Consider the following 11,195-nt stretch of genomic DNA (forward strand, 5'->3'; position numbering starts at 1 on the left):
CTAAAAGTGGAACTTTTGGAGAATAAAAAAGAGATATTGGAAAGTAAAAATATGGTGGCAGGCAGAAATAAAGCCAACAGGAGTTGGAAGATAAAATTGAGGAAATCTACCGGAAGTAAAATTAAGAAAGCACTGAAGGATGTGTTACAAAATAAGAATAAATTGAAAAAGATGAAATATGGAATCCAGAAGTAGCTCCATTTCTTCTCTTAAAGTTCAACATGACCACCAGTCCCAAGACCACAGCACTCTATAGGGTCACTGCACACTAGTAAGTTATTGAAGACTGTGATTTTTACTTCAAATTCACATTGCCTATGATTGAGGGAAGAAAAGGGAAGTGGGGCAGAGGGGGAGAGAGAGAGAGAGAGAAGAGGAGAGAAAGAGATGTGAATATGATTAGTTTTTGGTTTTAGATTTAAATTTAAAAGATTTTCTTAAATGCAAGTATTCACTTTACCCTTTACCAAGGGTTAATGTTCACAGATCATAAAATGAGGAAGGCAGTCAAACTGGTACAAGTACAAACGTGCACCTGCAGAAAAAGTTTGCATAAACATTCATATCTGCCAATATTCATAAGTAAAGGTTTGCAACATTCTATCCAACAGCTAGTAAAACCTGATTACAATGAAGTTAAGAGCATGTTTTACCTGAATAAACCCAAATCAGGAAAACCTGATTTTGAGCTTGCCTCAATTGTCCTTAGAGTATGGAAACATGGATTATTTATTTATTTAACATCCTGAGCCTCAATTGCTTCATTTATTAAATGAGGGAGTGTGATTGGATATATTCTAAATATCTATTCAGCTCAACACTTTTATTCGAAAGTTCTTTTGGGCAAGTGAACAATTCAAAAAAATATGGGAGCAAAAGCAAGATAGACCAATCAAGGAGATATTTTACAGAAGAGAAATTATAAAATGCAAGTTAATTTTTGGTTGTATATTCTCCAAAAGTTGACACTGAAATATGGATTCACATTCAAGTGATTTATTAGAAATATGCTCCGATATGAAACTAGTTAGGGAGTGAGGAAGGAAGGACCAGAAAGGAGAATAAGAAAAGCAAGGGTATGATTTCAGCTCAGCCTGGTGCCAGGGAGCTCTAGACCATAAATTACAAGGAAAGAATTTATCCCACCTAGAGGCAAAGGAAAAGGCCTTCATACTCCTGAACCAGTCACTGCCTACTGGCTGCTCCAGGGATTTGTAAACTTCCAGGCACTTTCAGCTCTCCATGAGAAGTGGTTCTAGTAACCTGAGAACGTTCCTTTGAAGAAGGTTGTAGGTGCTATAACATTAAGAGTGAAGCATTAATATTCCTGCTTCCAGCCAAGATGAAGATATAGGAATCAGATTTATCCTACCACCTAAAAAAGCAACAAGGGTAAAATGTATAAAACAGTGGTTTTCAAGACATTGTGCATCAGTCAACAAAGAACAGTTATCTCTAGAGAGAGAGTAAACAAACAAGGCGAGTCCCACAATCACTCCAGCTTACTGCCAGGAGAGAGTATCCAGGCCATGGAGAAGAGAGGGATTCCTCAGGTAGAGTTTAGTGGTCTTACGGAGATTGTCAGATTGGATAAAAATGCAAAACCCAACTGTGTACTCCCCTCAGTAAACATATTTTTAGATATAAAGATGCAGATAGGTTAAAAGTAAAAGGATCAAAAAATATGCCATGCTAATACTAATCAAAAGACATCTGGAGTGGCTATATTAATCAGACAAAATAGGTTTTAGATCAGAGAATATTACTAAGGACAAAAAGGGTGATTTCAAAATGATAAAGAGGTGAATTCATCAAGGAAACCTAATAATCCTACACATTTATGCATCTAATCATGTAAATAAAAAATATGTGAAGCAAAGGCTGATAGAACAGAAAGGATAACAGAACAAATCAATAATTATATTTAGTAGCTGTATTTGGAGATTTCAACAGCCCTTACTCAAAAATTGATACATAAATAGACAGGAAATCAGTAAGAGTGTAGAAGACAACACTATCAATAATCTTGATTTAATTGACATTTGTTGATCCCTCAGCCTAAAAACAACTGAATGCACATGTTTCTTCAAATGTACCTGGAACATTTACCAAGTTAGACCATTTTCTGTGTTCTAAAATGTCTCAAATTTAAATAGATTCAAGTCATACAAAGTATGTTTTTGAGCTCAGGAGAATTAAATTAGAAGTCAATACAAGAATAATGTGTGGAAAATCTCCAAATATTTGTAAACTAAGTAACACACTCTTAAATAACTCATGGGTCAATGATGGAATAAAATGGGAAATTAGGAAGTATTTTGAGATAAATGGTAATAAAAACACAACATACTAAAATTTGTGAGGTAAAATATATAGTTAAATTCAGAATGCTCTAATGTAATGGTGGTAGGTAACTCATTTATAAATATAGTAAGAAGGTTAAAAGATAAAAGTATTAAAAATAACTATAACTATAATTATTTGTTAATGGATACACAAGGTAAAAAGATGTAAATTGTGATATCAAAAACAAAATGTTGGCTGGGGGGGAGAATAAAAATGTAGAGCTTTAGTATGTGTTTGAAGTTAAGTTGTTATCAGCTTAAAACAGAGTGTTTTAACTGTGAGATGTTTTATGTAAGCCTCATGGTGACCACAAAGCAAAAAACCTATGGTAGACATACAAAAGAGAAAGAGAAAATAATCTAAGCATACCACTACAGAAAATCACAGAGGAAGAGAGGGAACAAAGGAATTACAAAATATTCAGAATACAATGAACAAAATGGCAATAGTGAGTCCATACTTATCAATAATTACTTTAAATGTAAATGGACTCAGTTATCCAATCAAAAGACGTAAAGTAGCTGAATAAATAAAAAAACATGTCCCAACTAACTAATGCTGCCTACAAAGAGACTCACCTCAGCTTTAAGGGCACACATAGACTGAAAGTGAAGGAATGGGAAAAGATATTCTACGCAAATGGAAACCAAAATAAAGCAGAGGTTGCCATATTTATCTCAAACAAAACAGGCTTTCAGTCACTATAATAAGAGACAAAGATGGTCATTATATAATGATAGAAGTGTCAGTTCATTAAAAAGTTATAACAATTGTAAATATTTATGTACCCAACATAAATATATAAATACCTAAATATATAAAGCAAATATTAACAGATTTGTAGGGAGAAATACACAGCAGTACAGTAATATTAGGGGAGTTTATGCATGTTGTCAATTAATTTATGACAAAGGAACTGAGAATGTACAGTGGGGAAAGGGCAGTCTCTTCAATAAATGGTGCTTGGAAAACTAGACAGCCACATGCAAAAGAGTGGAACTGTACCAACTGTATAACACTATACAAAAAACTCAACTCAAAATGGATTAAAGGCTCGAATGTAAGACCTGAAACTATAAAACTACCAGAGGAAAACATAGGTGGTAAGCAGCTTAACATTGGTCTTGGTGATGTTTTTTGCATTCGACATCAAAATCAAAGGCAACAAAAGCAAAAATAAACAAGTGTGACCACAGCAAACTAAAAAGCTGTAAACTGTACTGTATATATGAAAGTTGCTAAGAGAGTAGATCTTAAAAGTTCTCATCAAAAGAAAAATGAGTAACTATGTGTGGTTATGGTTGTTAACTAGACTTATTGTGGTGATGATTTTGCAATATATACATATATCAAATCATTATGTTGTACATGTGAAACGAATAAAATATTATATGTCAAGTATAGCTCAATTAAAAAACAAACTCAGTGAGGTCAGGGCCTATGTCTGCCTGTTCTCCAATGTACTTCCAACACCTAGCATAAGGTCTTCCTAGCATAAAGTCAGCATTCAATAAATGTATATTGCATGAATTCAACCAAATTCTATTTGACTTGGTGACCTGAGCAAATTTGTTCTTTTCTCTAAGCATTAGCTTCCGTATCTGTAAAATAAGGGCTTTGGGCTAGATACTCTCCTAGGTCCTTTTTTGGTTCTGACATTTCATGGTTTACTTTCCTTAAACTTTAATCCCACTCCCAGTAACATTCTCACTCATTTGGGAAAAAAAATGTAGAGGACTTCAGTACCCCACTTTCAACAATGGATAGAACATCCAGACAGAAAATCAACAATGAAATATTGGTCTTATACTACACGTTTGATCAGATGAACCTAATGGACATATATAGCACATTCCACTCACATTAGACCAGGTGGACCTAACAGACATACAGGGCATTCCATCCAGCAGCAAAATACACATTCTTGTCAAGTGCACATGGGATATTCTCCAGGATAGATCACATACAGGTCACAAAACAAACTTTAGCAAATGTAAGAAGATTGAAACCATACCAAGTATCTTTTCTGACCACAATGGTATGAAACTAGATCTCAGTAACAGGAGGAAAACTAGACAATTCACAAATGTGTGGAAATTTAATAACACACTCCTGAAAAACCAATGGCTCAAAGAATAAAAGGGAAATTAAAAAAATCATGAAACAAATGAAAATGGAAACACAGCATACCAAAACTTACAGGTTGTAGCAAAAGCAGTTCTAAGGGGGAAGTTTATAGTGATAAACACCTATATTATGAAAAAAAGATCTCAAATAACCTAACTTTACATATTAAGGAACTAGAAAAAGAAGGACAAAGTAAGCCCAAAGTTAACAAAAGAAAGAAAATAACAAATATCAGAGCAGAAATAAATAAAATAGAAACTAAAAAGGCAATATAAAAGATCAGTGAAGCTAAGAGCTGGTTTTTTCAAAAGATAAGAAATTGACAAACCTTTAGCTAAACTAAGAAAGAAAGAGAGAACACTAAAATAAATAAAATCAGAAATGAAAAAGGAAACATTAAAATTGATAACAGAAATACTAAGGATTATTAAGAAACTACTATGAACAATTATACACCAACAAAGCAGATGACCTAGAATATATGGTTGTTCCTAGAAACGTACACCTATCGAGACTGAATCATGGGGACTTCCCTGGTGGCTCGGTGGTGATCCCAATGCAGGGGGCCTGGGTTCAATCCCTGGTCGGGAAACTAGATCCCACATGCATGTCACAACTAAGAGTTCACATGCCACAACTAAGGAGCCCGAGTGCTGCAACTAAGGAGCCCACGAGCCACAACTAAGGAGTCTGCCTGCCACAACTAAGACTCAGTGCAACGAAATAAATAAATATTTTAAAAAAAGATAAAAAAGATCATATTTTTTTTTTTAAAAAAAGACTGAATCACGAAGAAATAGAAAATCTGAACAGGCCAGTTACTTATTGAATCAGTAATAAAAAACCTCCCAACAAATAAAAGCGCAGGATCAGATGGCTTCACTCGTGAATTCCAACAAACACTGAAAGAAAAATTTATACCAGTCCTCCAATTCTCCTAAAAAATTGAAGAGGAGGGAATACTTCCAAACTCATCGTATAAGGCTAGCATTGTCTTGGTACCAAAGCCAGAAAAGACACTACAAGAAAAGAAAATTACAGGCCAATATCCTTGATGAGTATAGATGCAAAATTCATCAACAAAATATTAGCAAATCGAATTCAACAGTACATGAAAAGAATTATACATCATGATCAAGTGAGATTTATTCCTGAAATGCAAGGATGTTTCAACATATGCAAATCAATAGATGTGATACACCACATTAAACAAAATGAAGGATATAAATCATATTATCATCTCAGTAGATATCTAAAAAGCATTTGACAAAATTCAACATCCTTTCATTGTAAAAACTCTTATCTAATTGAGTATAGAAGGAGCGTACCTCAATATAATAAAGGCCATATATGACAAGCCAACAGCTAACATCATACTCAACAGTGAAAAGCTAAAAGATTGTCTTCTAAGATCAGGAATAAGACAAGGATGCCCACTCTTGTCACTTTCATTCAACATAGTAATTGATGTCCTAGCCAGAGCACAAGGCAAGAAAAAGAAATAAAAGGCATGAAAATAAGAAAGGAAGAAGTAAAATTGTCTTTGTATGCAGATGATATATAGAAAAACCCTAAAGACTCCACCAAAAAAAACAAACAAAAAAAAAACTGTTAGGACTAACAAATTTATTTAGTAAATTATCTGGATACAAAATTAACATACAAAAATCAGTTGAGTTTCTATACACTAACAACAAACTAATGGAAAGAGAAATTAAAAAAACAATCCCATTTACAATTGCATCAAAAAGAATAAAATACTCAGGAATAAATTTAACCAAGGAGGACAAAGATCTGTACACTGAAAGTATAAAATATTGATGAAAAAAATTGAAGAAGACACAAATAAATGGAAAGATATTCCATGTTCATGGATTGGAAGAATTGATATTGTTAAAATGTACATACTCCCCAAAGTGATCTACAGATTTAATGCAATCCCTATCAAAATTCCAGCAGCATTTGTCACAGCAATGGGACAATCCTAAAATTTGTGTAGAATCACAAAATACCCCAAGTAGTCAATGCAATCTTGAGAAAGAAGAACAAAGCTATAGGCATCATAAGCCCTGATTTCAAACTATATTACAAAGCTATAGTAGTCAAAGCAGTATGATATTGGCATAAAAATAAACACATAGGGAAAAAAAAGACAAAAAAAAACCAGACACATAGATCAATGGGACAGAATAGACAAATGGGATATTATTCAGCCATGAGAAAGAAGGAAATTCTGCCATTTGCAACAACATGGGTAAATCTGGAAGGCAGTATGAGTATGCTAAGTGAAATAAGCCAAAGACAAATACTGCATGATATCACTTTTAAAAAATTTGAACACGTAGGAAAAGAGGGTAGAATGGTGGTTGCCAGGAACTTGGGGGTTGGGGAAATAGGAAAGGCTGGTAAAAGGGTACAAACTTTCAGTTATAAGATGAATAAAGTCTGAAGACATAAGAAAATATAACATGGTGACTATAGCGATAATACTGTACTGTATAATTGAAATTTGCTGAAAAGGTGAAACTTGAGTGTTCTTACCAAAAATTAAAAAATAAATAAAAAGGTAAATATATGCGGTGATGGATGTGTTAATTAACTTGATGGTGGGCATCCATTTACAATGTATATATATATGTATCAAATTATAACCTCAGTTTAGCTGAAAAAAGGTCATTGATATATCCATGGTCATCTAGGTTTTTCTTATGTTATCATCTAAGGATTTTATAGTTTTGCATTTAACATTTAGGTCTATGATTCATTTTGTGTTAATTTTTGTGAAGAGTGTAAGGTATGTGTCTAGATTCATATTTTTGCATGTCCAGTTGTTCCAGCATAATTTGTTGAAAAGTCTCTTCCTTGCCCCATTGTATTTCCTTTATTCCATTGTCAAATATCAGTTGACTGTATCTATTTCTTGGCTCTATTCTGTTCCATGAATCTACTCGTTTATTCTTTTGCCAATACCACACTGTCCTGATTGCTGTAGCTTTATAGTAAGTCTTGAAGTCCAGTAGTGTCAGTCCTCCAACTTTGTTCTCCTTCAATATTGTGTTGGGACTATAGCTTTTTCATAATAATAACTAATAATTTAGGGTACTTGTCACCTCTAAGCACTTTTTATACAATAACTCATTAATTATCATAAAACATTATAAGGTAGGTGTTAAAATATTTAGAGATGAGGAAATAAACAGTTTTTTTAAAAATTAATTAATTAATTAATTATATTTATTTAGGCTGCACCGGGTCTTAGTTGAAGCATGCTGGATCTTTGTTGCGGCATGTGGGATCTTTTAGTTGCGGCATGTGGACTCAGTTGCAGCATGCATGCAGGATCTGGTTCCCCAACCAGGGATCGAACCTAAGCCCCCTGCATTGGTAGTGCAGAGTCTTACCCAATGGACCACCAGGAAAGTCCCAGTTGAAGAGGTTTTGGCAGCTTATCTCTAGAACTCATGTGTTTAATCATTACATTACACTGCCTTAGAGGTGAACTAGATTTTGATCCTCAAATTGATATTTTTTCTATTATTTAGCTACTTTTATTTATATGTGTTATTGTTAAGGCAATAATTACTTTTAAAGTTCCTTTCAATAACATACTTGTTTTTTTTCTGCCACTCAGTGAGTGGGAAAGAAGAGTTTTATATTCACCCCCTCCAAAAAAAAAAAGTTTCCTCTACTTCTCACAAGCTATTTATTCTGTGTTAGTATTTCCCTAACATATTTGACCTGAGATATGTTTCCCAAACATATTTGACCTGAGAACACTCTTTTTTTTATAGCATACTATCATACTTGTTAACCTCCTACCTACTACCACGTGAAGTATTCTGCAGGACACTAGTTTGGAAAAATGAGATGGCACCAATACTCACTGTATGTTGTAATATCAAATATTCTCCCTGGAATAGCAGCAGGTGTGATTAAAACCTCCCATAATTATCTACCTGGTTTTGCTGTTTATTTTTCATACCCCTTTACATGTATTTTACAAATCTTAGTTAAATTCTTTTGTCACAAATGAAACTAACTTGAGATACTTTAAGCCAAAAAAGGCAGAGATTTATTTTGAGGTTATAAAGGTATCCTAAGAAGAATAAAGGGATGTAGGTATTTTGAAAGCAGGGAGTCAGTCTGGCCAAATGAGGAATTTGAACCAGGAAATAGAAAGCCTCATTACTCTCATTCTTTCCCTCTTTGGGGCACATGGTCTTTCATTTCTGCATGTATCTACTTCATTTTCCGTTCTTTGCAGATCCAAATGTCAGCTAAAATATCCCAGGACTTGAGATTTAGATAATATTGGCATGAACCACATTCCACACACATTGAGGCTCTGGAGACTTCTATGAGATTTCTACAGATTTCTGAGTGAGGGCCAGTGAGATAAGGGGGTGGGAGAATGCCAGGCTGATGCTCTCCTGGTCACCTCTGGCTCTGGGTCCCTGTTTCCATGTCATAGACTTTGTTGACGATTTTGGAGTTTATATCACAGCAATATAATCAGTACTATTTGCTGAGAATATTTTTAACCACTCCTGAGAAATTTCCTTTGGACCTTCACCCACAATAGTCCTTCCACTTCAAACTTCCCTGCTGAATTCTTTCTCCTTCTCTTTTCTGGAGGGAAATAATTGTTTCTGATGTCATGCAGAGCAGCTTTACCATCTCCTTTGTTTCTATCTCTTCTGATACTTACACCCTCAGGGTTTTATACTCTATCCTAAGCAACTCAAACAAAGACACATCCCTTTATGTTTTTATTAGTTTGCTAGGGCTGCCATAACGATACCACAGACTAGGTGACTTAAAAAACAGAAATTTATATTCTTACAGTCTGTAGGCTAGAACTCTGAAATCAAGGTGTTAGCAGGGTTGGTTTCTTCTGATGGCCATGAGGGAAGAATCTGTTCCAGGCCTCTCTCCTTATCTTGTAGATGGATATCTTCTCCCCATGTCTTCCTTCTGTATGTATCTGTATCCAGATTTCCTGGTTTTATGAGGACACCAGTCATATTGGATTAGGGCCCACCCTAATGACTTCATTTTAATTTAATTCTTTAAAAATCTATGTCCAAATACAATTATATTCTGAGGTACTGGGAGTTATGATTTCAACACATGAATTCGGGGGTTGGGGGGTAACATAATTTAGCCCATAGCACTGGTATTTGTTTCTAAAATAGTATAAGTTTTACCTTCGTTACTTTTGCTTCTTAGTGTTTATTGGGGGGAAAAAGTCCTCTCTATAGCAAGTCAGTTTAAGCAAGCAGCTTTAGCGGATTAGAATTGGGTCCCAATTCCAAATCCCCAGGACAGAGAATCAGATTGACAGAATTGAGGTTATATATCTACCCCTGATCACTCAGCACTTGCCAGCGTGAGATTATTTAGTACATATCAGGTTGATGGGGCCCATCCTTGTTGACTAGCTTCCAGTGAAGTGAGAACAGTTAGGAGCTGGTCAGTCACCTTAAGCATTATCTACCATTAAAAAACCAGTGTAAATAGTGTAAATTAAAATTTATTTAGAATTGAAAAGGGCAATATTGTATATTTTCCAATTTTTATGACTAAAACTAACTTAAATAGTAGAATAAACCCTTGAGAATTTATTACTGAGAAAATTTTATGATCAAGACTTAAGAGAAAGAACGTGAAATGGGTATTTTATATCTGTATTTAATGTGGAAGTAATTGGTGTACTCAAACTTCTAATGTGCAGTCATAGAACTACAAAGCAAAATGAACTTATGGTTAAATATCGCAACTTGCTTTGTCTGAAATTACCTAAGTACTACATAGATGCTGATGAATTCTCCAACTTGAGGAGACATGCAATGAAAATTGCATCACTCTGGTTCTAAGTGCTGCTGTAAGCAGTGATTATTTTTTTTCCACCCATAGTTTTTTTCCTTTAAATTGCTGCCTTGTGCCAAATTAAGAGAGATGAATTTGCAAATAGCTTCACTTTACGTGCCAGCAATAAATAACTAGACTCACCAAGGAAAGGTAACCTCAGCCACCTTTACAAAAGTTCATATATTTTTTTCTTTACCTTTATGCCTGTGTCACTACTACTTATTTTTTGCTGTGACACATGTTAGAGATTTCCTATGTCTGAGAGTATAATGACCAGTGTCTTTAGTGACAGAGAAGTTGTAATTAGACGGAAACATGGCTGGAGGTCACATTTTCTAAGTAGCAACATGCTTTTACTTCTGGCTTGGAAGGCAATGGCAAGCTTCTCTCTTCCTACCACTCCAATTCTTTCCTCCTTGGCATTGTAGTATAGTTGTTAGGAGTCTGGGTTTCAAAATGAGAAAGGCCTGTGTTCAAATCCCTGTTCAACCATGTATTAGTTGTTAAATTCTTAGGTAAATTACTGGGCTTGTGAGATTAGTTTCTTCATCCATGAAGAGGGATAATAAGATTATTAAAAGGATTAAATGGGATATTTGCATTGTGTTTAGCAAGAGCCTGGCACATAGTCAATGTTTAAAAAGTAGTAGCAAGAGTTACAAATAATGCTAATTATTATTTTCAGTGCTAAGCCTGGGGAAACAAAGGTGCATGAGGCATGGTCCCTGTCTTGAAGGAACTCACAGACCAATAAAGTGTGGGACTCAAAAAGTATCAGTGTAAATGTATCTTTATATTGGGAAGGCACTTGGTACTTGATAGTTGGTTCTTAATTTTTCTATTAAGGCTAC

The sequence above is a fragment of the Monodon monoceros genome, unplaced genomic scaffold (assembly GCF_005190385.1).
Source record: "Monodon monoceros isolate NGI ecotype Baffin Bay Population unplaced genomic scaffold, NGI_Narwhal_1 Super_Scaffold_1, whole genome shotgun sequence".
Lineage (NCBI taxonomy): Eukaryota > Metazoa > Chordata > Mammalia > Artiodactyla > Monodontidae > Monodon > Monodon monoceros.